General features: G+C 38.1%; 1 protein-coding gene across 11 annotated transcripts in view; it reads left to right on the top strand.

The window, feature by feature from the left end:
* Positions 1-27,178, top strand: part of KCNMA1 (potassium calcium-activated channel subfamily M alpha 1) — a 427,658-nt gene that overhangs the window by 37,486 nt on the left and 362,994 nt on the right. The window lies entirely within an intron of this gene.

Raw genomic sequence — 27,178 nt, 5'->3', positions numbered from 1 at the left:
TGTTTTTCTGTAGACCTTGTGAAAATCACTTCTCCTGGGAGACCTGTGTGTTCTGAATCATCAGACTGCCTGCCTTTGCAGCACTTCCAGGTGAGCCTGGAGCTAACAGGTGGGGACAGAGTTGCTAACTTTAAACTAGACAGCCTGAGTAATCACAGCCATGTAGCTATGGCAGCATAGAGCTCTGCTTGGCCTGGGCACTTCTTTTAGGCAAGTTTTGGAGCCCATGTGGACTCCAGGCTGTCGTAGTTATGCTCCCACCAGTACTCCTGAGGAGGTATGTGGGACTCCCCCCACATTCCCTGCACTTCCCCACCATTTGGTATCAGTCAGGCTTGCTGAAGGAGAGCTGTCCATGCTGGTGTCTTCAGTCAAGTCCTCAAGGCAGTAGAAATATTCATATGTCTCTGTACTATTTACCATGTGTTTGTTAGGAGTTGTTGGGAAGGGTGTGTCTGGCAAGAAGTCAGACAGTCTTTTTGTGCAGGGCAGCCTTTGAGAGTCTGGGTCAGATCAAACTGCTCCTCTAAGGGGATGGAAGCCTCTTCTTCCCCAAGAGCAATGAACTTGTTCAGGTAGAACAAGCTTCAGCAGTATGAGGAGTAAGCAGGGGCACAGCTGGAGGGATAGGAATTAGGGATGCTCACAGCAGGAAGACCAGTCAAGATCAATTGTGGTCAAGAGGGACCTTACCTTCCCTGAAGAAGCAGACTTAGAGAGCCAATTATAACACTTTAATCAGAACGTGGAGGTTAGTTTCAACTTGAGAAGCAACCAGGAATGGATCAATTAGAAAATGAGGCTGGCAAATGGGTCATGTCCTTTTCTTTTTCCCATCTGTTGCAGCAGATGTCTATCTTTTGCCTGTTTGTTTTAGTTACATTGAAGCATTGCTATAGTAGTTTTCATCCTTTTAGCAACTTCCAGCAAGTTCACTTTTGTAAATATAGCCCTGAAGTAGAATCCATGGAAGCAGCCAAATCTCAGTTCAGTTATATTTGCCTCAGCTGTCAAATACTGTTGAAAGAAAGGAAGAGAGTGCTTAAATCTGTGTTGGAAGATGTACTTCAAATTATTGGGAGCAGTGATGGGAAGCACAGCTGCCTTTGGTGCTGGTGAGGAAGGAATATGCCACTTGGTTGGTCTTGTGCTGTTGTTTTGCTATCAGGAAAGGGTGATTGAGTTCTGTCTCAGAGGCTGGATTGATCCTGGATTTTGTCCTAATGATCTTCACTTAAATGTTTTCTTGTAGCAGTAATGTCATTCTGCAGATTTGTTCTGGTATCACATGAGAAACACAAAGGTGCAGTAGTTTTTGAAAGTTACTTTCTACTCTATACACAAAAATGAGAAGTCCCTAGTTTATAACTACTCTCATTTTATTGCATCTTCTCAAGGGATACATGCATATTTTGTTGTAGTTTTTCTACCCAACTGGGAATAGAAACTCATTACTTATTCAATTAAATTAGTTACTATAAATTAATCAGGAATAATTGTGTTTATATGGGCCAAGACTTTCTCAAGGGGGCATTAAATGGGGAGTGATTTAAAATATATTTATTTAGAAATCAATGGCAGTGGTTTGAAGCTACCAGTTGAGATGAGTGTGGATGGCAGTTGTGCAGCAGTTTGCCAGATTTATTACAAGAGTTGCAATAAATCAAGAAATGTTGTCAATTTGCTTTAACAAAGAATAAATAAGCAAATAACCACCACAGTAGGTTTGCTAAGCCATGATATTGAGTCTTGTTGAAACTATTTAATGAAATACAGATCTGATATTAGGACTAGGGGATATAGGTGGGGTTTCATCCTTGTGGAACAGCAAGCGTGCAATCCTAATTGAGACCCCAGTCTGTAACCCAGGAGTCCATTTCCATGCTTAGAACTGGCTTCTGTGGCAGCTTCTAGCAGGGTAGCTGTCCTGTTAGAGAAGTGTGTTTGCAAATATAAAATATCTCGAGCATGCTTATGGAAGTCAAGCTGTGATACAGCAACAATATGAGAAATTCAGTCTCCTGTCCTTTGTTCGGAGTTGAGCTGCATCTGGTACCTGCTATTTTGCCTCTCCCTTGCACTGGACATGTAGCTTTTCCCATCTGATCCTCATTCTTCTTTTCTACTCTCCCTACTATTTTTACCATCTGTCAATCCCTCTCACTGTTCTGCCCTGATTCTTTTGGCTGATGGGATACTCCTCTAATAGGTTTTTTCCTCTTTTGCTGTGTAGTAAGTAAAGCTAAACTGAAATTAAGCAAATTGAATTTGTTTGTATTAACTTATATACAGTAAATATAAAGCTTAAATTATATCCAGCACAAAACAGAAACTATGAAAGAAAAAAAAAAAACAACCTGATTTCTGGGTTGGTTTTTTAGCCAAAATTTGGCTAGTCATTTGACTTTACCAGGCATACTGAATATTAGTGTGTAGCTTTTCCTGTGTTGCATTTCTTTTGCCTAATCTTGTTGTTCCTGTGTCTTATTAAATATACAAGACAAAAATGGAGCAAATAATTTGATTATTACCAGTTCATTAGGCTTAAAACATGAATTGGAGCCAACTTCAGCTTAGAGATTCATTCACGTGGCTCACACTGAGGTTGGTGAGAGGCACATGCATATTCACAAATCTAGAATTTGGCTTTATGCCCGAGTTTTTAGTAGACCAGTGTTCAGTCAAAGCTCTGAGGTAGTAGATCATTTGTTATTTACAGTAGATAATGAAACATTACTCTGATTTTATTTAAAGCTTTGTTACATAAAGTCCTTAAGTTGGTAGAGGAAAAGATGCTCTTCCAGTACATTAAAGTATAAGTAAGAAAAGGAGTTGTCTCTTTTGTAAATGAGTTAAGGTCATGTTTAGAGGTGTTTTTTTAACTCACAAAATACTTGCTTGGTTTAGATTTCCTGGGGGGACATTGGTCTCCCTCTTGCCAGGTGTGTTTTGAGTAACCATAAGTAGGAGGTACAGTGCTTCACCATCCAGTACTGTGCCTGTTATCTACACATGTATAACTACAGTCCAGATATCATTACCTGCCATGCAACCACAGCAGCAAAATTGCATCATGATTTCACTATGTAAAGTACAGCAAATTGAGTGGGGTGTGATGGGCAGGTTTGTAGAAGCAGCTGATTACCTTCAGCTCTTCCACAGGCAACTGGTTTATTTCTTAGCAAAATGCATTTTCTCCTCGCTACAGCCAGAGATGAATTCAATGCTGAATGGCTTTAGTCTTCTGTAAGGCTTCATTTAAGGAATTTCCCCCTCCTTGTCTCCACACGGGATAGAACAATGCCCTAGAAATCAAAAATAGTAGTTAATGTCCTAAAGGGCAATGTCTGTCTGCCAGCAGTATGTATGACTTGTTTGGTGGCAAGTGTTTTAGAATTATGAGCATGAACTCATTTGGAAAAATGCAAACCTGATCTCTTCTCCTAGATTTAATGCTGTCCCTCTTCCTTTATTTTTATGCTTGTACTGTGCCCTATGAATTTTAATTCTTTTAATTTGCATCCTGTGGCAAGTGCATCTGTGGAGCTTCTTACCCACAGTCAGGTTCTCTGCAGCAGATGTTGACAGGCTTAGCTGTTTGCCTCATGGAGATGTGCATCCTGCTATGCATTTATGTTACAATCCAAATCATCCCTTTAGGATACTATTCCCAGTGCAGCTCTAAATGTCTGCAGGGTGTCTTGAGATCTGAGAAGATTGGGAGATGCCTAATTCCCATGACCCCACCAGTATTTCCATGTAAAATGGAAACATTCTGTCACAGGTTGAGCTTGTGAGAGACTGGAGGTAACAGGGAATGTGTGATTTTCTCCTAAGATACTTCTCTTTGGGGGAAAAAAAAAAAAATATATATATGGATTGCTCCTTGAAGCTTATTGTAATTGAAAGCTTTCTCCATTTTCTTTCTGTAAACACTGATTTTATTTTTTCTTCACTGTTAAAGCAGGAATTGGCCTCTTAAAAAAAAAAAAACAACCAAACAAAAAGATACAGACCACTGCTTGTACATTACTTATATACCTTTAATATAATCTGACACAACCTGATGGAGAGGCTGTAATGCTGTCCCTCCTTAGGTTAATGACTGAGTGCACACCTTGGTAGGAAGTGGAAGTTGCTGAGAAGCAGTGCCAGGAGTTGGGGATGCTGGATCTTCAGTGTTTTTGTGGAGTACCACGTTTCAGGTCTTAGCTGCAGGTGTGGGGAGGGAGTAGGAACTAAAACTAAGGAGCACCCATGGCAGGACTTCGACAGGAACTGGTACTGATGATCTGCACTTACTTATATTTCCACAGTTACAAATGGGGTAATAACAGATCATCTAGAATTATTTTTCATGTAGGAGTGCTCGACCAGGAGGTAGATTTAGTTACATGCAAAAGTCAGTTTTATAAATCTAGCAGGTACCTCACAGGCCATAAATCTCACAAAAACTTCTGTTCTGCCCTTTCACATTCTTTCTGTATTTTCTTGTAAAATTAAACTTGGTCTTAGTACTATGATGCATTTAAAAGCTTGAAATTACATCTTGTTTCTACTCTGCTAGTTGCTTAAAGTATATTAAAATAGGTAAAAAATCTGCAAGGCAACTTTTGTTTTCTTATCTGGTGAGCATGACTAAAACTGAAAGCAAGAATCTCTCCAAACAAACTGCTCTTCATTGGAAATATGACTGACTGAAATTCTGAGTGAGTTTAAAACCCTGAAATAAACCTGTTTATCAGATATTAAATTTACCATAGCACAGGCTCTAACAAATAATTTAAATTCATAGGTGGATTTAATTTTGTCACTGAAGCTGAAATGTTTTTTTTTTTTTTTTTTTTTTAATTAAAAATTTAAGATGAAGACTTGTAAGACTGTTTCCCACCCCGTATCCTTTTCTTATCTCAAGGTAAACTGGAAAGATCAAGTATCCATTACAATTCAAGCTATTACTGTGTAACGCCTTGTGTGTACACACACACTTCCATCTCTCTGTGAAATCTTGTGTTGAAGAGATTTGTTGGTATGGGAGCTATAGGTGTACATCTTTGTAGTCTTTTTGCTTCTAATAGTACACTTTTCTGGATTCTTTCATCATTTTTATCATCAACAGGACATTGCTCTACTGCTTTTTATGGTTTTCTACGGACTCTTTTAAAAAAATAAAATACAGTTTTTTCATGCCTGTCTGTAAATTCTGAGGTAATTGGAAAATGTTTCACTAGCCTGAATAGTTAATTAAAGCCAAGTGTAATAACTTCAGGGATGCTAGAGTTTAAAAACCAGGTATGCTGAAGTGATGCTTTAAAAGAAAACTTTTCCAAATTTGCCTGTGCGGTGGTGAATTAAATTTTCATGTAAATTTGAAGGCACAGAAATTTGCATACAGGAATCTTTTGTGTGCGCTTTGTGTATTTAATGAATGCCTGTAAAGCTGAAAGGCTGCAAATACATAAACCTCCAGAGATCTAATGGTTTTGAGAATAAAACCTAAACTCTCTCACAAGGTACTGTGTGTGGTTCCACATTTCATGATGAACCTGTGAATTTCTAATGGAAGCCTGGACAAAACCTATCTTTACACAGGACTTTTCCCAGTATTAATTAAAATCTGGGTGCACTGCATGTGAAAAATATTGGTTTGCAGGTGAATAAATGACAAAGTAGAGTACTGTAAGTCCTGGGGTGTTTTGTTTTATTCATCTGAAATGTTTCCTTTGGGCAGAGCTGGTTGAAAGAAGAGGAAAGGCTTAGACAAGAGATCTCAGCTACAGCTGACTGGCAAACAGCCTGCACATTCAACCCCAGTTTATGGATTATTGATTGGAGAGGAGATGAAGTGCAGCTCCTATTCTCAAGGCTAGCAGACTGCCTTACACAGAGTGCAGCTTGACTTTCTTTCTTAATTAGTGTGGAATACGTAATGTGTGTGGAAAAAAGGAGGTCTTGTTAACAGGTCAGAAGAAGTTGCATTAGCCTGGATAATGCCTCTCCTGATGAAGGCAAAGTAAGGAAAATCAACCTGGGCTTTTTTATCACTTAGTTTATGAACATGAGTTTCTCTTTGTATGTGTAATGTTGTGTATATACATATTTTTCAGTTGACTACCTCATTTAGTTTTAAAACTCATCAGGTTTATAAAATCAGGGGTTTATTACAGAAGTCTAAATTCACTTCAACAGAGAAATTCAAAGTGCTGAAATATTATAAACAGAGGTGGCCCTGCAAGGAGTGGACCGTGAAACCTGTTTTAACACACGCGTCTCCCCCAAGAATTACCCACAAAGCAAAATACAAACAACTCTCACCTCACCTCAGCAACAACTAACCAAGGTCTAAAAATTATGCTTTTGAAATTAATGGAAAATAGATGATGAAAATGGCATTTTGGGCAACATTTTGAAATCACAAACATTTAGGCTGTCTGTGAACATAAATAGTTTTTACTAATAAAGGGAAATAATATGGTATCCCCTCAACACTCTAATATGAAGCAAGTGCTTGTCTGTAGTTATGACCTGAATATGCAATACTCTGCATGCATTTTTCTTTTCTGCAGAGTAGCCCATGGGATTTTGAGTTAAACTCAATTTTCGTATCTAGTTGGCAGAGAATTTGTGCAGAAATCAACTTAGAGGGCTGTGCTGGCTTCTGCTGTGTCTGCTGTAGAACCAGGGAGGTGAATGTGAAATGGATGATATGAAGAAGCAGGGTTGCCCAGATCTGGTAATGCCATCATGCTGGGGGGAGATCCCTAGAGGAAACCTTGGGTGGTTTTTTTGGTTGTCTTGGGCAAGGATTTTGCAATCCTACATTTTTGCAGTTATTTAGCATGCTAAAAAGGCCATTTTATTTAGTGTCATTATGATTTCAGAACCTAGCAGGTATTAGCTTGTACAAATTGGTGAAATGTTGTTTGTGTTGCTGTAAGGAAAATTCTTGAACATGAGAAATAACATAGATGACTGAAGTGCCACGTGGTAAAGCAACATAAAGAACATAAAGAACATAATACTTTGTAGTTCAGGTGTGAAAAATGTGAGAGCTTAATTAATCAAGGTGGATATCAAAAAATAAAAAGAACAGAAATCAATATAAAACCTTATTTTTTTCTCATAAATGTTTATCAGGAGGGGAAGGATGAAGTCACTGTAGTGTTCCAATGTAATCAGGATGGGATATGCTGCAAATATAAAATATGTTTCAAGTTGTCTGTCCTAGGATAAACCCTGAGCTAACAAAGAAAAAACATAATTGGCTGGAAATGTAAGAAAAGGTTGTGAAGTCCTCTGGAATTTACAGAAATATTTAGAAAAGATAGTTACGTTATTTTGAAACTTTAAACATTTGATTAGTAATAATGATTTGACTTCTGCAGGCCACTGCTGTTGGGGAAATTTTGTGGAGAGAAAAGCTTGTCAGGGAGACTTATTTGGTGTCTGACAGACTTGACAAGGGCAGCTACTGGGTTGTGGTATAAGCCTAATTTTACTGTAAAGTCAGGAATAATTTGTTAAAGTTTACTGACCTACAGGAACATGGAAGTGTGCTAAATGATATGTTTATTAATTTATTAATATTTTTCTTTTTAAATTGTTTATTAATTTTTTAATTCTTTCCCTCAAAAAAAATTTCAACTAACCCTCAACAGAAAGAAACACTGTTTTTTGTGATTGCAGTGTTCTGCCTGGCAGCCTGAGTCCCCACAGTGGTTGTCCCCCTGCCATGTGCTGTGTGATGAGCAGCAAATGGACTCATGGTCCCCTTTCCAAGGCTGGTGGCACCCTGGTCACCTCACAGGGGTGTGGGGGTGACTCCAGCAGGATAATGGTGGTCCTCCTGTGATCCAGTGTTTCTGTCAAGAGATTGGTGAGCATGGGGCTTTTCAGACCCTACACTGCTTGCTAAGAGTGAATTCTGTTGAAAAGTTCATATTTCAGTTTGAATATTTTCCTTTCTGGAACAATTTGAGTGAACGGTGGCATAATGTGACAGTCACCACAAGGGACTTTGCAGGCACGGGAAGGAAATACTACATAGGAATACTAGATCAGGGCAGTTCTTCACTCTGTTTTAGGGCAGAGGCCTTTTATTAGGATGTTATGTGTATGAATATTTATTCAATTGCCATCCTTTTTAACAGAGGGTTTCTTTTCCAGAGCAGCCTTCTAATGTTTCTGTATTGCACTCTTTGTATGGGCAGTGCTTTTATATAAGCATGAAAAAATCACAAATTCTTCTGTGAGCCCCCTGTAGCATAATGGTATTGAAATGAAACTTAGGGATGCAATTCAGAATAAGAGATTCTATGATACTGTAATGGAAAACAAGTTGCTGTTTTCCACAGTGTGTGAGATTTTTTTTTTTTTTTTATATTTAGTACACTGGCACATTAAAATAAAATTTGCAACCCAAGATAACTGAGGATAGCAGTTCATAATAAGAGCAGGTATGAAATTATATACTAATGCAGATAAAACTTCCTAAATATACCTGGAGAAGAGTTCTTCTAATTATAGTGCTAAGTGATATAAGTATTGATTTATTAATTAGTATAATCTTTATGGATGATACATGACTTATGATGGATTTAATTTGATTTAATTTGAGGTTCGGAGGTCAGTTTTGCTTATCCATTTCATGAACCACAATCTTGTTTTGGGTTTACCACCAGCTGTCCCTCTGATCACAGTATGTACAGCTAGAGCTGTACTGCCTTTCCTTGATGAATGATGTGATAGTCAGCAGAATACATTGTTTTGAAATCTCTTTTTTAAGGTGAAACTTTATCACTGACAAAGATTGACAGCTGTTGAAACTACTATGATGAGGATTTTACTCCCACTGTCTGTGCAAATTTATCACTGAAGTTTACTTTTCTCATTTACCTGTGGAACCATTTACTTCTGATATTGTTCCCCTTGTTATCTACAGCTGTGTTCCTCTCCTTATCAAATAACATTGGCTTGTGTACTTTGTATTAATATAAAAAATTCAAGTTGATGCAACAAAGAATGGTAGAAAGGCAGAGGAGGTACTCCTTAAAAATAGTCAGGATCTTGTTTGTTCTGCAGTGATTTCCGTGGTTGCACATGGCCCATGGAATACAATTTGAAAAGGGCTGGTGAGCTTTTGCCAGCTGTAACTCATGATGTCCTCAGCAGACTGTTTTCTTCTCACTGACATACATGCATAGGGAGGCATCACTAACTAGTATTGATGGATGGGAGAGCTGTTCAGGTCTAAACCATTTGGTTGCTGCATGAACAGACCAACTTGCAGTACTTTGCTAGGAAGCATTCCAGATGTTCTTGTCTGTGCTTCCAGCAGTATGAACATGAATTTACTCATTTGGAAGTAGTTTAGAATTATGAACTTCATGCAGTCTTTCAGAGACTTACGGTACTGCTAAGGTGCCATTAACCACTTGAAGCACCTCAAAGGTCAGTGGTGGTTTTCTTGAGATGGGAGGCTGTCATCCTGCATTTTGTCAAGCCCTGTTTGTTTCTGCCACCATCCCCCTGACTACACAACAATATGCAAAGCCAGGATTCTTTTTCTCTTCATAGGGTGTGGGCTGTTTATTTTAATAAAGCAGTGAGTACAACTGTTTTTTTTTTTTTTTCATGTATACTGCATATAAAGGTGTGACTTTATAGGACACAGAGCAGAAACTATAATGATGTTTGCAAATTCCAGAAAGGAGGAGATGAACACAGTCACACAGTAGCAAAGCCTTATTTGGAACGTAGACTCATCCAGGTAAATGAGTCATAAGCAGGAAAGAAAAATAGGAGTCATAATCAAAGGAAATTAGTTGTGGAAAGGGACACTGTAACCCACTTGCTGATTGGACTTGTCTTTGTTTGTCTTTTTAACCTTGGCAACTTCTTAGTTTTGTTTTACCTTGTACTTATGTCCTGAAGGAAGTTTTATTTTTAGTTCCAGTTTTGAACCTCTGATAAAAAGGAAAAATACAGAAAACTCACCCCTGCCCCCAAATACTGAAGTGTAAAAGCTTGTTAACAGAAACCTTTATAAGAAATGTAATATATAAAGAAAAGAGAGGATAATGTGAATCTCATAGCCTACTTAAAAAGCCCAGGGAGCTTTTATTTTGTTATCATGGAGCATACTAGTGCATAAGCTGTTGATAGGTATTTCCTTTACTTTCTGTGTATTCTTTAATCTTTCTGGCCTACTGATAGAAAGTTCCCTCACATTGCTTATCATGCTTTCCTGTTCTGTTTCCAGTAGTGTGACAGTTTAGCTTTACTTATGTCAATTTAAGCTAGTTTACATTAATATATTTGCTATAAAGTATTCAAATGCCTACCAAAATGGAGATGGCCTGATCTGGAACATCTTTGATAAACCAGTGTGACTCAGCCCTGCTATGACAGCTTTTCTCAGAAAAGCAATGAGTGGAGAGATTCTCTGTGTGTGGGTTTTTATTTTTATTTTAATTTTTAATTTTTTTTAATAGATTAAATTATGTGCTTTAGAGATCTGTCTGTAGTGATATTTGGTGCTTTTGGTTTTAGACTCGATTGGTATTTGAATGGCAGACTGGTGGGAATGGAGGAAGCTGCAAGAAAAAAATAATTCTGGCCTTTGAGGAGAAGATATTTTGTCTTTTATGAGAATACTAAAACTTGAATGTGATCTTGAATATGAATTATGTTTTTTTTACTGATAGTATGCATAATATGTAGGAAATTAAGAATATTAAACCATGTTTGTCTTAGGCACTAACATATCCCACTTATGCAAGAATCAGCTCACAGTTGCTTCTTGGAAGCAAAAGAATGGTGTCTTTAAATGGGTTGATAACAAAAGTGATGTCTATAAGCTAGCAGAAATAAAAAGGTCAACTGAGCCAATAAAAAGTAAAATTGCAACGAAATGTACAGAATTTTATTTGTGTAGGGATTGATAAGATATACTTCAAGGTTTGGAGTGGACAGTTTTGTGGCTGTACCTTTTTTCACTTGGTATATTTACTGTATAAACACCTGTGAATTGTTGTCCATGTGTGAGCGCAGAGACTTTTCTCTGACTGTTCCAGTTAAATCCATGGTTGGATTTTGCAGCCTGTGTGTGTGTAGCTCTGCCTTGTCCATATTTTCTTACCAGATTGCAGAATACCAACAAATAACTTGTCAGGTCTGTAGTGAATGACAGGAATGGGTTATCGAGTGGTAGAAGTTTCTAGTGCACCTTTCATTTCACTCTTACGGTGGTCATTACTTTTTTCCTCTTGAAGTTTCACCACTTCTTAATAGCCAGTTTTACTGGAGCTCTTGCTTTCCTTGAGGAGAATAAAGCAACTTTCAGGACATTTGGAGCAGATTTGCAAATGCCCCACAAAAATGCATCAACCAAGAATCAGAAGTTTTGTTTCCTACTTTCCATGTCACTGAATGGTCCTTTAACTCTTGTTTAAGCACTCATTAATAACATTAAATGACACCATTCAGGGATGAGATATTTACTTAGTGTGGCCAAAGGTGATATAATCTAGCCCAAATGCCATTTTCCAGTTTGTATCAGCTGAACAATAATAAAAACAAAATAGCTTAATTGGTACTTCTGGGATTTACTGAAAATATGCTACAGAGGCATGCATTGAACTGTTTTCAAAACAGGGCTTCACCCTCTGAAACAGTGTCTGGGTTTCACTGGGAAGCATGTACTTAATAATGGTAAATACTGTTCAGTGGGACTTTTTTTTTTTCAGTGAGATAATGTGCTTGGGAGTGTCTCCTTCCAGGCCCAATGACTCAGAAAGCTCTGAAAATATACCATCGTGTGGAAGACTTCAGAAGCATTGCAGGAGGAATTGCTGGTGACTAATTTAGTGACAAAACAGTGGGCATCAGATACATTTTGTGCTTGTGGCTGATTTACGCTTTAACTTATTATATCCACACAGTGTATCTGATGGGCACCAGTGTCATTTGGAATAGCTGTTACCTCGAAGTATATTTCTGATATGCATGCAATATCCATAATCAATATTTTATAATCTATTTTAATATCCTGTCTGCTGTATGCTTGCACAAATTAAAATGAGACTAACTTTTGTCTTCTGTAAAATCTCTTTATTGTTCAAGATTAGAGATTATTTATGTTAATTTTAAAGTCAATAAAGAATGTGCTGATAAAAGTTCAAGACCTGATACTTAAAACAGAAGAGCAGTATATCCTTATGCAGAACATTCCAGTTGAATATGAAGGAATTATAGACCCTCAATTAATCATTTTATGTAATTTAAAAACCTGAGAAAAGTGGACATACTGGTCCAGATAATGATAAACTGATGAAGTGCTGAGATGAGATCTTCTGGAGTGAAGAAGGACCCTTGCTCTTTCGAAATATAGAATATCCATCTGGCTGGCCAAGTTAACCTTTTGGAGATTTATGTCTAGCGTAGGTGCATTAACAAAGATGATGATTCCACCCTGTACTTTTTGTTTTTGGAGGTCCTTATGGGGGGGGGATGGGATCTGTTGCATAGTTGGGAGATGGCATTAGGGTGGGTTTCACATTTATTTCAGTGTTTCTGAGGAATTTACATTTGAGTTGAATTTTCTTTGGTTACAGTTGTTGAACAGACTTTTGGAAATAAGGATCCTGCAAGCAACTGAAAGATAAAATACCACACGTGAAGAAAGGGGAATAGTCATAATAATAGTTAATTTATTTATTGAAATAATGTCAGGGATGCAATTCTAGTAAGCACCTGTGAAATAATTTTGAGATAGGTTTTGCCTATCTATATGCTGGGGAAAAGTCTAGAAACTTTGAAATAAATATGCTTTATCATGGAGTGAGAAATACTACACTGAGACTATACCTGTCTTGAGTGGCTTTCAAGAAAACAAAATCTTGGCATTAGGCAGTACCTCTTAGTCTATAAAGGTGGTAGGTGGAAGGTTACCAGAAATGCTGGAGTTGGGCAGAATTAAAGAGCTAGGTTCTGAAAAAATATCCAATGGGATGGTTAACTATCACCTACAATAATAGTAGAACATTACTGTAGGTGCATAAAAGCACAGTGGAATTTACTTCACTCTTCCTGGGCTGTTTTAAGTGTTTTGACAAAAACAATCTGTATATGAACTGAGCAATAGGACATATATTTTGTAATGAGAACATCTGTCTTGGATAAATAAAGTTGCATAGATACATATCTGGAACAGGGAGTGATTTTTAAAATTTGATTGCAAAGCTTACGTATTTTGAGGTTTTAAAATCTGCTAGAACAATCTCCTGACCATGGATAATGCTTTCTCTGTTAGCTCCTTAATAGCAGCAATTATTAGTCATTTCTGAAAGAGGCCTGTGAGTCTGGAGAAGTTGCCGTTTATTTTGTTTGACCGTAATAGTAGTAAATTAAAAATTAAAAAAAATAAAATCTGTGTTACTCTAGTAGGCCTTTTTAAAAGGACAGCACTCCCTTCACAATTCTAAATGTCACTGAGAGAAGCAGCACTAAAACCTGTACAGTGAGTTAGCTCAGACTTGGCGCTGCTGTTTGACTCTTGAATTGGAAAGTAGTATGGTGTCCTGGTTTTGGCTGGCATAGAGTTAATTTTCTACCTCATAGCTGCTACAGTGTTGTGTGTTGGACTGGTATTAGAATAATGTTGATACCATGCTGATGTTTAGTTGTTGCTCAGTGGTGCTTAATTTAAGTCAAGGACTTTTCAGTTTCCCCTGCTCTGCCACCAAGGAGGTGCACAGGATTTTGGGAGGGAACACAGCCCAAAGGGAGGACTTTGGGAGGACAGCTGACCCAAAGTGACCAAAGGAATATTCTCTAACCTGGAGCATCATGCTCATTGTATAAACTGGGGGGGGCTGGCTGGGAGGTGCCAGTTGCTGCTGGGGACCAGGCTGAGCATGTGCTCACATTCATCCCTCATCCTTGTTGTTCTCTCTTTCCTATCTCCCTTCTCTTTGTTGTTGCCCCCCTCACTGCTATTATTATTATTATCATCATCATTATCTTTTGATTTAGCTCTTTGTTTTTCCAGTTCTCCTCCCCATCCCACCATAGGGGGGAGGTATGTGCGCAAGTGTCTGCATGGTGCTTAGTTGCTGACTGGGGTTAAACCACAACATATGAAAATAAAATAGAAATTGAGGTTAAGAAAATACAAGGACTGTTGTTACTATTCGCTTCTTTTTTTTCAAATGCCCATCAGCAGTGGTGCCAGACAGGCCAAACATTTAAGTATCTAATTAAAAATGAGTAAATGTCATCGAGGAAAAACTTGCGAGAGGCAAATAATGTCAACCGAAGTAAAAATTTCTCATTCAGTTATAATTAAGGTGTTAGAACTGAAAATATGCACATGGTGGGAGCTAAAGAACTGAACATGGAGAAGATGATACCTGGGAGGTGCCATGATATTAGTGTAGTTCTCACTGCTGCTGCAATTGGAGACCAAACCCTGCTGTAAATGTCCTTGGTCAGTCCTACTAGTCCTACCCCTAGTGCTGGAGGGGGTTCAGCCTCAGTTCACAGGGACTTCACATAACCCACTGCAAAATGATGAGGGTGCATGGCATACTCTTGTGTTTTCAACTTTAAGCTGCTTATAAGATGCTGGTGTATTGGGAGCTGAGGAAGCCAGTGTAATAGAGAAGACTTGAAAATTACTGCCCTTCACAGTGTTCCCAGAACTGAGGCCAAGGGTTTTGGTAACTGCATGCCCATACTTTTGGTGAGAAGGGTGTGCCTTAGTATTGATCATGGGAGATTCTCCTTTGGAAATGTGTGTTGCAGCTCCCAAACAACTTGCTCTGTCATTACCAGAATTGCAGTAATCCACTGAAAGAAGGAAGTATCAGCAACATTTTAGGAGTATAGAGAACTTTATAAGACTAATTAGAAAAGAAAATAAATTTAGTAAAAGAAATTTCCATGTTGACAACTCACATTCTATGGACTTGACCTAATTTGGATTTTCTTGAAGTCAGTGGTAGAAGGTAATAGAATGGGCCAAAGCTGAGTCCCTTAGGAGTCCCACTTCTGCAGCAATTTAATTTCAAGTTGTTTCTAATTATGACTCTTCTCCATTTTTTGTGCTCAAGCCTGATTTTTGTAGTCTCTGTTTAGAAGAAGGCACTCTCTGCGTAGCTGGGATCCCAAATGTGCCAATTCTAGAAGGCAAAGCAAGAAGAAATCTGAGTAGCAATGAAATAATAGATTTGTCCCTCTTGCAGTCCTCTCTCTCATTCTCCTGACACAGGGGGCAAGAGGGAACTTGGGGATAAAACTAGAGGACAAAAACTTCCCTGGCCTGCATGGTGGATCCATTCCTGAAGTGGCAGTAAACACACTGTAGCTCTGTGGTAGGTAAGGTTTCATAGGTGTTATAATGTGTTTTCTTTATGATGAAAAAGTTTTTAAACATGGTCAAGATTTCTGTGGTGCTATCCCAGAACAGCTACATGCACCTTACAGTGCACTTGTTACCAAAGTATTAGTGTTGACCCTTCAGCTGAAGATGACTTTTTCCTAGGAGGCAACCTTATTTTTGTCATTGTAATGGAATGCTGGTGATAAATACCTATTGCTCTAGTAATGTAGAGTGGTCATGAAGATACACCACACCTTTAAAATATTCCATACCTTTATATTGGTGGGTTTTTACCCCTGTTGTTTAGAACTGCAATGGTGGCTTACTTTTCTATAAGAAGAGAATCAGTTTCTGTAGTTAAGTGTGTTGGTTGTTTCCAGGCGTTGGTGCAGATGATGTTTTGATTCAGCAGAAGCATTATGCATATTTATTGGCCTAAAAACATTTGACTGGTGGTTTAAATGCCATTTAAGGGCTTAGGAAAGGTTCCTAGGATGTATTAAAAAAAGCCTAGAAAAACAGTCTAAAGTTCATAGTGATGACAGCTGTTATTCAGGCCTGTTGGATGTCATATTTGAATTTTGGCTAGTGCACATTAACCATATTTGTGTATTCCTGTGCATTCACACATGTAAATGAGCCATAGGCTGCCTGGATAATGGAGGAGTAAGAACAGTTGACTTTCTAAATACATAGAATCATTAGCAGAAAGACATATATGTCAGAACTTTGTTTTCTGCACTAAAAGGTACAAACAAAGCTGTTGGTACATTTATTTTTTAAATTAATGAACCTCCCTTTCTCTTGGCACTATTCATGACGTATTTCATTTTTGGTGTATTGTAACTACAGTAGCAACTTTTGGTAGTTCAAGTTATATTAAATGCTGATAGACTTAGTTTATTTAAACCTTTTAAAGGTGAATTTATTACTTTGGCTGTGGATCAGTGCTGGCAGTCTTGGAGGCCTGACTCCCAGGTCTGTTCAGACGTCACCTCCCTTCACGCCCATGCGTGTCTTCTTTTCAAATGTCATACTCCAGCATTCTGGGCAATTCCTCTGGTTTTTCAGAGTGTCTCTGAACATGGCTTTAATCAAAGTTTCCATCTGTGATTACTGTTTCTGTGATTACTACTACTGATTTCCATCAGTTTCAATACTGTTTTCCTTATTCATTTAGGAGAAAAGCTAAAAAGCTGATTTTGGACTGCTCTTTTGTAGCCTGGTCTAGATTGTGCTGATCAGTTTCATGGCATGGACACTGAACGGTTTCTAAATTCCTGGGGTAAATTCCCTCCTTAGTGGTCAACCCTACCAGATATTTCTCTGTTGGAACCCAAAAGCCTGGGAGTTTTGAACTTTCTGTACTTCCTGACACTAACCCCCAAGAGAACACTGCTTATGGCCTTGGAGAAAGCTTCCAAATTTGAGTAACAAAGTTAAAGTCATGGGTGTATAGTTAGAATAGATGTGTGTAATTTCAGATGGTGAAGAGTTTTAAATTTGGGGTTTTTAGAGTATAATAATAGGTATGGAAAAAAATGGAGGTTCTTAAGTGTTGTCTCTTTGTGTCTTCTTGTTCCTCCTTCATAATTTCAAGTAGTAGTTTTTAGTTAAGTAGTGCTGCACTGTGGGTCACAGGAGTTTGGTTATTGGGTCAAAAATATAAATAATATAGATAGTAACTCTTTATTAGACTGTTTAACTTTAAAAGACCTTGTAAATAACTAGATTGGTCTCCATTTTGCTCACTTTTAGCTGGTAACTAAAAATGTTGCGGAACTCTCTATACTTTAAATAAAAATTAATAAACAACCAATTCCAAACATGAGAAATTTGTCACCTTTGTATTTTTAATCCTAATTCTAAGTAAAACAAAAAAAATATTAAAAATAAACCACTAATTAAGTAGAGCAACTAGGTCATTACATTTATCCTAGATATTTTGTTTGTGCATGTCAGTTGCTGTGCTGTATCATGTCAGTTTTCATTTCTGATCTTGTTTTTTCCACTGTTTTCCTTCAGCGTTACTGAAACTAGTGAGTACTAGCTAGCTAGAAAGTTACTAAGAAAGGTTTTGTAGACCTGGCAAACAGAGAGAACACAGCTGACCAGTAATGCCATCTGGGGAATAAAAAAGGTTTAGTCCTTTCAAATCTCCTAGTGACTTAGCACATCTCTTTATTAAATTGCAGGTTTGGCACCGAGAAATAAACTTTGTGCCAGTCTGTCTGTTTCAGAAGTCTCTGTAGGGAAATGGACTTCATTAGAATAAATGTTGAGAGGTACAGAAAAGATCTTTATGATTTAGGTTAAAAAGGAATTGTTGCAATCTCAATAAACAGCACTTGTAGTGCCTGACAGAGTAGGTGCTACAGAAAATTCTGAATTTATCCCCTGCTATATCTATCTCACGTGACACACAAAAAATAACTAAATGCTGTCAGACTGAGTTACGCTTTTTGTGGCTTGTTGGTTGACATATCCAGGTGGTAGAGTCTGACCTAATTTTCTGTACTGGGTAAACACTGTAATAAAACTGAAAAAAAATTGTTTTGCACTGTGGGTCAATTCTGATGTCTTACGTAAAACTTGTGTGTCACAAGTTGATTTTTTTTTTTTTTTAAACAGCATCTCATTTTTCTGGGTATGTAGATTACCAGAGAAATTCTTCCAGAATTTTAGTTCTTAAGTCTTCTGCCACAATTTTTATATGTTGTGTACTTTAAGTTACTTTGTAAATATATGCATGAAATAGCATTTTATAGTCTCTCTTGCACTCCCTCTTTTTCTTTGACCATACAGCTGATAGATCAGCTATGAGTGGCAAGTTATATAGCTCTAGAAGTATCTTCTAAGTTATAGGCTCAAATGTACTTCAGCTGTAAAATACAGTGAAATTATAGTTGTATTTCAATAAATTATGCCATAACAGTCCTGACATTAAATTATAGTAAAATAGTAAAAATGTAGTCTTGCAGTCAGTAAGATGACAGGGGGGAGGGGAAGAGAGTAGAAAATGCAGCTGCTGCAGTAGCCCAAGAAGGTCAGACCCTGGAAGGGACAGGGGATGATGCAGAAAATGGAAGAACAGGATGGGGTAACAAGTGGGATGGAAGAAAAAATATTGGCAATCTGGAATAGAGTGAATTAGGGGGATTTTTGCAGGAAGATCCTTTTTAATGGTGGAAATACCCAGAAAATGTAGTTCTTTGTCTTCCTATGTGTATATAAAAGGCTGGGTTAAGCACAGGGGAGGAACATTTCAGTGCAATAAAATAACTCAAGCCTTTGTTCCTTCAGACCTCTTTTCTTCACCTTGGGCAATGTGACCATTTGGAGCATTTTCTGCTCCTCTGAGTTGTGAAGAGCACACTGAAAAGAAATCTGTTCATAGCAAAGTTATTATTCATAGTTTAAAAACTGTGTTTACAGGACTGCAGTATTGTTGGCCGAAAGAGGAAGTTTGTATGTTAATATATGTATGATGGACCTCTAATCAGTTTTCAACAGTAGAAACAAACATTGCACACGTTAAATACTGTGTGCATTCATACAACTTCAGGTTTTGATACTGAAAAGAAAACTCATGAAAATAAGGATGAAATCCTCATTAGCTTTGGTATTTGAAGAGCATATATTTCTTTTAACCATGCTGTATACTTTAATAGCTATCATTACCCACCGTGGGGTTGCTTACATTCTGTCGTGTCTATAGGCAGCAGCTCCATGCTTTTTGTTTACTGCTTTTTGTGAGGAAGCCTCTTGCTTAGGATTTACATGAGTTACATGCTTCACTCATCAGTGCCTTGATGGGAGAAAAGGCTTCTTAAGGTAGTAGGCATCTGGTTTTTAATGGCTTTCAGTTCGTAAGAAGAAAAGTCCAAACTGGATTTGTACTGCGTACTTTCAGCTTTAGCTGACGGTTGATAATTTTTCTCCCTCTCCTATTCATCTGAGAAAAGGAGGTGGCCAAAAAAGGTGCTGCTGATAAGATGTGACGCATGTTTAATGTGTAACAAAAGTGCCCTGTGGGAAAAAAAAGGATTTAGGAAATGTTTAAAGATACTGAAGCTGCCTGAGGGACAGCCCTCAGCATGGCAAGATAGAGCATGTTGGTAGCTGGAAATTCAGCATGGTTTAATATAACCAGGCAGGCAGAGATTAGCTCAGAATGAAATAGGGAACAAGCCATCATTTTTCCTCTCCAAAATGAAGCCTCTACTGAGTGTTCAGAACAATAGTTTTTATAGAGTTCAGAAGTGAAATAAAGCCAGGGTGGTCTGGCAGAGCTGCCCGTGCTCCCTGTGCAGAGGAGATGCAGGATTTGTGGCCAAAGGAGAATCAGTGCCTTGATTTGGCTCTTCTTGCCCTCTTTCATTCTCTCCCACCTCCTCCAAGTACAGGAACCTTGAGAGGGCAGAGTGTAGTTAACCTGGGCATCAAATACCGTCATGGTGTATTTAGAAAATGAGTCTTTAGCAATGTTCTCTATTAAGAAAGGGAGTCTTTAGCAGTGCTTACAAACTATGTCCTGATATAAGTCTGCTCTAATCTAGAGCTTTCCAAAGTGCTGATTTCACAGAAATCCTTGGTATCTTAAAGGCTGTTTTCAGTCAGCACCAGATTTCACCTTAAATCCGTGCAAGTGATAGTGATTTCAGAGGGAGACTCTACGTATCAAAAGTCAGATTTTGACTTTTTGCTGGCTCTTGTGTTTAGTGACTATAGTAATTTGCTGAAATGTTCAGTTCCTAGCTAATGCTTATTCTTTAGTTATTGTTATCAAGAGGAACTATTTTCCAAACCTTAATAATTGTCTAAGCCATCAGTCTTCACTTGGATAATTCCACTGAATTTAATTGAACAGGAAATTTCATATCAAAATGTTGTATCTACAGCAAAGGCCAATTACATATTAGTTACCATAAAGTGGCTTATTCACATAAGTGAAAAACCAGTCTGTGGTCTATAAAAGAAAGAATCTTAGGTTCTTATTAAATTTAGAATGCATTTCATTCCCTTAAGAGTAGGTGTGAGAATATTTTATTCTGCTTTATTATATAGCATACTGAAATCCCTTTAGAAAAAGTAGTAATACCTTTCCCCTTGGGGCAATTAATGCCAATGATACCAGTTTTTACCGTTGGCCTTTCTATTTCTCTTGTAAATACTATTCTGTTTTTCTCTCCTGTGTAGTTAGTTCCCAGCAGTTGCCAAGAATCTTTGCCTGTCCCTTTGCATTAATACATGCCTTAAAGATTGTAAATAGGCTTTTCAGACTAGTTTCTTCCGGCTTAGAGACAAAGCATATCAGACACAACTATTTTTCTTCCGCCGTTCCTTGAAAGGGCTGCTTATTTCCAGTTGGAATAGCTGTAAAAGGATTCCTGACAAGTTGGTTTATCATGCAGTATTTCATCCATTTCTTTGAGAGATCTACTTTAAGATTCAAACCTCTCCACAGGGTATTTCACACGTCCAGATGAATGATGTGGTCTGTTGGGCTGCATAACTGTCATCCTGCTCAGAGATGCAAATTGTACTCTGAATTTTTCCTTACTTGTTTAATCTTGTTCTCTCTTCACCAGTAACTTGAAGACGGAAACCTTTATGAACAACTCATTTTTCTTTACACTCTGTCAGTTACAAATTGAGTGAACCAAGGCTGACAGGTTTTTTTGATGGCATCTTTGGTTTTTCTGTCTTGTCTCTGTATTCTTTTGTGATGCAGCAAAACTCTTGTTAAGACACTGGTTAGGAATGTGCAAGGTCCAGGATAAAAGGGCTGATTTTAATTTAAGAAGAGTGGAAAGTTCCTTCCCCGTTCTCTTGAAGAAGGGATTTTGCCCAGCCTTGTGCTATGAGCAGTCACTAGTAGGTGAGATAGTATTTCACTTTTCATCCCTCTCCTTATTTAAAAGAAATATGAAAAACCTCAAATGCAAAATACTTAGAAGTATTAGATCCCTAGTAGATACCAGATTGCCTCCAAAGCCATTTGGTAGAGATTATTCCAAGCATTTGTGCTGCTCAGGGAAGATCATGTGTAGGCCTGCTGTACACATCAGTTCCCACAGCTGATGGAGTATTTCTGCCTCCAGCAGTGCTTTTGCTCTAAGGATAACAGCATAATAAGTATTTCTCTAGACCACAGAGCAGGAAAGAGCACAAAGAATAGGCTGCATGTCAAGTAATTTGGTAGGCATCGACCTTGCTTGAGGATTTAGTAAAATATTTAGTAGAGGGAGAGAAATAAACACGGAAAGAAAATTTATAAATGGTTTTGTTTTCCCAGCTCATTTAGGAAAATACTAAATGGTCCAAGTTTTTTAGTTGCTGGCTTTTTGTTTTGTTCTAACTGTCTCAAAGTAACTTGGTATTTGCTCTGTGTGGCTGAGAATAGATGCAAATTACAATCTGTCTGTGAGTTCTGCAGACAGTGGTCACAGACAGTAGCTTATGTTGTGAGCCTGCCATAAATAAATATCATTGTCTGGTTTGTATGGCACTGTGGCAGAGATCTGTTGATGTTGAGTTGCTGCCTCCCTGTTCTCTCTCCTTCCTCTCACCCTTCCTTTTCCTGTATCTTTTTGAGTCCTGGAGAATCAGCTGCTCAGGAGATACAGAGGTGGGATACTCTGGGCTGGTGACTTCACCTTATTCAGTGTAGGTTGTGGTTAAAGAGCCTGGGGGGGAAAAAAAAGTATATTTTTAGCTCACTTTTTAAATTTCAGGCTTTGTGATATGCATGAGCCATTTCATGTGGTACACACGAGCTGGAAAAAAGTTGGACTTGCTTCGATTTTGATCCCACAATTTATCTGTTGTGTGTGGATAAATTGTCCAAAGAGAAACTGTAGGACAAAGGAAAACAGATAAAAATACTTAATTTTTTTTTCTAACTTTGCTTTTAAAGTTTATTTTGTCTATGGTTGCTGGCTTTCAAGAGAAAACCAGGCACGGTACACTGTTACCCCCTTACACTGTAGTAGCTGGTGTGCTGAGCTGCTCTTTGCATATAGGAGCCAATCTATTCTTTTACAAAATTGCAGTTGCTTGTGGTGCTGAGGTGAGTGCACACATGCCAATCCAAATTACGTTCAGATAATTAATTGATAATTTAAATGCTGTAATGTTGCCAATTCTCACTTAAATACTGCCTAATATTAGTCTGGTTTATAACATTTACCAAGTGTTACCTAATAAAACATTACCCTAATAAAAACCTTTTTTCAAAGAGGCTTTTGTGCAAAGTTCCTTTTGAATGTGTCTGTGTAGTTTTATGTTGCTATATTTTTTAGCTAAGAAAATAAATAGTGCTTAGTAACAGTGGCCAGTATTTCAGTTTATGGAGAAATAAAAATATATTGAAGTTAAAAGTCAGGAAGTCTAGGGAATATCCTGGTTTACCTTACTACTCAGTGTCAGACTTTTCAGAAAAGTGTAAATGGAAGAAAACTCTTACGATTTTTTTAACTGATCTATGAGTATTTTTGTCTTTAATTTATGCAGTACATTTTTAGTTGTATGGTTTTCAGATCATAAACTTTCAGTAGATAATAACTGCTAGTGTCATAGGGTTGTGTTTTTTACACTTTCCGGTGTTGCCAAGATAATAAAAATATTTCTTCCTTGATATGTCTGCTTGCAGGGATGGTCCTTAAGATGTTTAATTCTTATTAATGCAAAAATGTTAACCTGTTTCATGATAAATGAGCTGTTAAGCAGACAGTACAAGATGTTAGTTAAGACTAGCCTCAAATCTGCCATTATTTTTTTTTCCTCTGTAGTTTAAAATATTTCATGATGAGGTAGAAAGAAGGTAAGGGTTAAGTAAGCATTTTGGGTCTTTATATTTGTTACAAACTGTGCCCTTTCTGACAGTGCTAACGCACTTCAGATAATCATGGATTATTGTTTACACTCATCAAACAACTGTTCAGAGCAAATTAGTGTTTCTTCTGTACCATATTTGTGTGTGTATGCACAGACATGCTATATTGTGTGTGTATGTCCATGTGTCTAGGTACGAAGTAAAATTCAAAATTCAGAGTCTCAGCTGATCATACTGAGTTCAGATACACAGTTCAGAAAATCAGTGCCCATTCCTGCTGAAGATCACAGCCATGTGGCTGCACTGGCAGTCTAGGGAGGGAGACAGGTATGGGTGGAGGCTGATTTGTCCCACTTTGAAAGAAAGCAAGAGGAAACACATTTTCTTCTTGGAGGAACAGGTGCTATTTTTGTATTGTAGTGTAGCAGAACTGGCTTTAATATTTTTACTCAATTTAACTTTTTCTGTGTGGAGGTACCAGCCCTTTGACAGCTTTCAACATCTGTTCTGCACATCTGAAGGGAGGAGGAAGCACATAGCCAGGCAAAGTTTATCCTGAATTTTCTGAGAAGACGAGGAAATTTGGCTGTGCTCTGAATAATGTATATTGGTATTGCAGAGAAGACTTGCTAGATGAGATTTCTGTATGTAGGTCGCATCTAGAGCAGAAATGCTGTAGCCTTCTAGGGTATATATATGCTGTCCTGGCAAGGCAGCTGCAGGGCAGGTGCAGTTGTGCTGCACAGCTGCGTTCTGTACTCACCTCTGGCTCTGCTGCCCAAGCTCCTTTGCTGCTTCACAACACATCCTTCCCTGGCGAGTTGTCTGAGGGACTCCGCTTTTTCATCTTGCAATCTGTGTTGATTTTAGTGGCCAGAGGTGTGTCATACAGATATTGCTGTTGTCTCAGCACTGTGTTCCAGGCCTCTTTTAGCACTAAGCTAGTTAGTACTTTGGAGGGTTTTTTCTTGTTTCTCCCCTGTTTAGCTATTGTGTTAACGAAGTGCTTTGCACTACTCTGTGCCATGGGAATATTTGTCCTGATTTCTGGTAAAGATACTATTAGTATCTTCTAAAGATATTTCTAGTTGGCTAAGCTAGTGCTTCTGACTTCCTTTGGACGTGCAGGGATTTAATCAGGAAAAGGAAGGAAGAACAGCATATTTCCTATAATGCTGCTTGCCAAGAAACCAATAAATTGTTTCTTCAGCATGATATAGAAGTAACTTAAAACTTCTGGGTGATTAAGTTTTTCAACAGATGGAACTGTGTGCTAATGGTTTCAAATACTTTCCGCTTCTATATTGTCAAATGGCTACTTTAAAGTGTTGAATGTTAGGTATGCTGAAATATTTCATCCTGCCACTTTTAGAAAGCGAAACTTCTGATTCTATTTTTTCTATAGCTATTTCCATGTTCCATAAGGATACCACCTGCAGAAATAGTTACAAGGGAGAAAACCTGAAGCGTTACCAGGTGTGGCACGTTATTAATTCACACCGTGCCCTTGATGTGCGCACAGAGTTCACCTGTGAATGAGAACTGCCTTGCAGACCGAGGCAGGGCATAAGCGGCTTAATCTGTAGCTTTTCGGAAGTGCTGCAGTGTCAGCAGTGCACGAGGGATTTAGTGTGCAGTGAGCACAGACCACGTCTCCAGGCTAAGGAGCTGGGCAGTGGCAGGTAGGCTGATGTCTGGCAAAGCAGAGTGGAGCTGCTGCTGAGGCTGCAGGAGGTGGGGGCTCTGCAGCCAGTGCATTTCCCTGCCTGCAGAATGACTGAAGAGGAGAATGGAGAGATCTCTGCTGGGCCATCTGTGATTCACAGCCACTTCATGGCGTGCTCATTGCACTGTGGGAGTAGACTCAAGCTGCCGATTCTGTGTAAAAGGGGCTGCAGTGTGAGGGCTAAAGCAGAACTTTGCGTCAGTTCAGCTGCATAACAGCAAATGGCATACATAATTACTTGTATCAGCACAGAGGGGCTTCTGCCTTTTTCTCCGACTACATTCTATTAGATTATGCACCTTAAATATTTTTAATTGTTTAGAACAGAGTAAACTAATTGCAGAATTTTCTTACTTTAGACTTTTGGTGAGGGATTTTTAACTGAAAGTAGCCATCTAGATTTAACCCAGTTTCTTTCTGTATACTTTTCCAGTTTATGAACATACCGTACTTTTGGCATTTTGGCAGACTTTAAGTGAGAAGCTCTTTGAAATCTTGTAGAACACTGCACTGGTGGTGGCCAGCCCGTGTCTGTGGTGTCATTTACCATCTTAAGTTTCCGGTGGTTACCACAATACCTGATCAGCAGATAGGTGATTCACTCTTAGTAAGTCCTCTTTCAGCCTTTTAAGTAAATTCCTCTTTTCAGAGGATTGCTAATAATGTTGGTTCATTTTGGCCACAAAAATGGACCAGCCTAATTCAGAAAAGGCACACATTTACTTCTTCCATTACACATTGACATGAAATGAATCATAAGATGCAAGATAGGAGGAATATTCCTACTGCCATTCTTTCATTGTTGCTTATTTTATTTCTACATTTCAATTTTGAGGGGTACTCATTGCTCTTGTATGTTTGGTACTGACTTTTCTCTCGACACATGTCCCTATTTGACTGTGGGATGATCTGGAAGATGTTGGAAACTGTGAATGCTCTGCACTGCTGAGGCCTTGTCAGTCTCATCCCAGAAGCCATCACACAACCTCCAACTTTCTTGTGCAGTTGGGACATGTATGCCTTCTGAATTCTTAAAACCCTGTTTGGGTTGTTGATGCCCCGAGGTACTGGCCAACAACACTCAGCTTCCAGTGTTTCATTGTCCCTGGGAAGCGCTGGTAACGTGCATTGTACGCTCGCTTCGCTTAAACCACTACTTCATCTCAGACGTGCTAAAACTTAAAAGCATAAGCCTGCTGTAATAAATGTATTTGTAAAGTTCAATACAAAGTGTAGGAACTTGAAATTTGGATTGCAATAAAGTGCAGCCTCATGCTGTGTTTCATCTCAAGGTTGTTTCCATAATTGCCTGATAGAATTCTTGGAAACCGGTAGAATGACAGCAAAATGGTGCTTTGTGAAGTAAATCTTAAAATCAGATCAGAAACATGTTTTCTTTTTCTTAAAAAACATTAAAATATGTTTAAGATGATTGATGTAATTTTTCTTTCATACACCTAGAAATTGCACTTTCTTGCTATTCAACATACATTTTCTGCATTATCTTGAATTATTCACAGAGACTGCATTAATTTTAAGTTGATTACTTAACTCCCAAGTTATTGACATTTGGCTTCACAGAATCTGAGCTGGACAATAATAACTGTCCTGTTCAACTCTCCAACAAACAAATACTTTGCTTAAGCCATCAGTGAGAGATCAGCTAAGGGCTTCTGTGTTCCTGAGGTGTGAGTAATGTACAAGTGGTACAATATATGAAGGAGAATGGCGTAGAACTTCTCTGTTGAATAGTTTAATGCCTGATAAGAACTATCAAACCCTCCCTACCAAGTAATATTTTTAAAACTACTATTTACAGTTTTGGAGACTTCTACAGGGTATATGCTTAAAATGAATATGAAAGGATTGAACTAATAAGCTACAAAACATTTTTATCATTTTGTGTTGAGTATTTAAGAATAATTTCCTTTTTACTCAATATGAGATATGCTAGTACAAAAAGAGTGATGAAACTATACAACCCACACTGAAGCTGGATGATTTTGAATAAAGTATCTAGCAGTGATAATGGTCTTAACTTTAGTGGAGGGCTGCTTCCCCTAGATAGTAATTCAGACAGTTATTTCTGTCACAGCTTGCTGAATGGCAACATAATTTTTAGTGAAACTATTGCTATTCAGACATGTCTGTGTATTGAAGGATTCAAGATGAAAAATGCAGATCCATTTTTGCCTTAAGGTCAAATAAAAGTTGACAAAAGCATGAGGATAGA

This window comes from Cinclus cinclus, chromosome 7 (genome assembly GCF_963662255.1).
Source record: "Cinclus cinclus chromosome 7, bCinCin1.1, whole genome shotgun sequence".
Lineage (NCBI taxonomy): Eukaryota > Metazoa > Chordata > Aves > Passeriformes > Cinclidae > Cinclus > Cinclus cinclus.
This window is presented reverse-complemented; position numbering and strand designations above follow the sequence as displayed.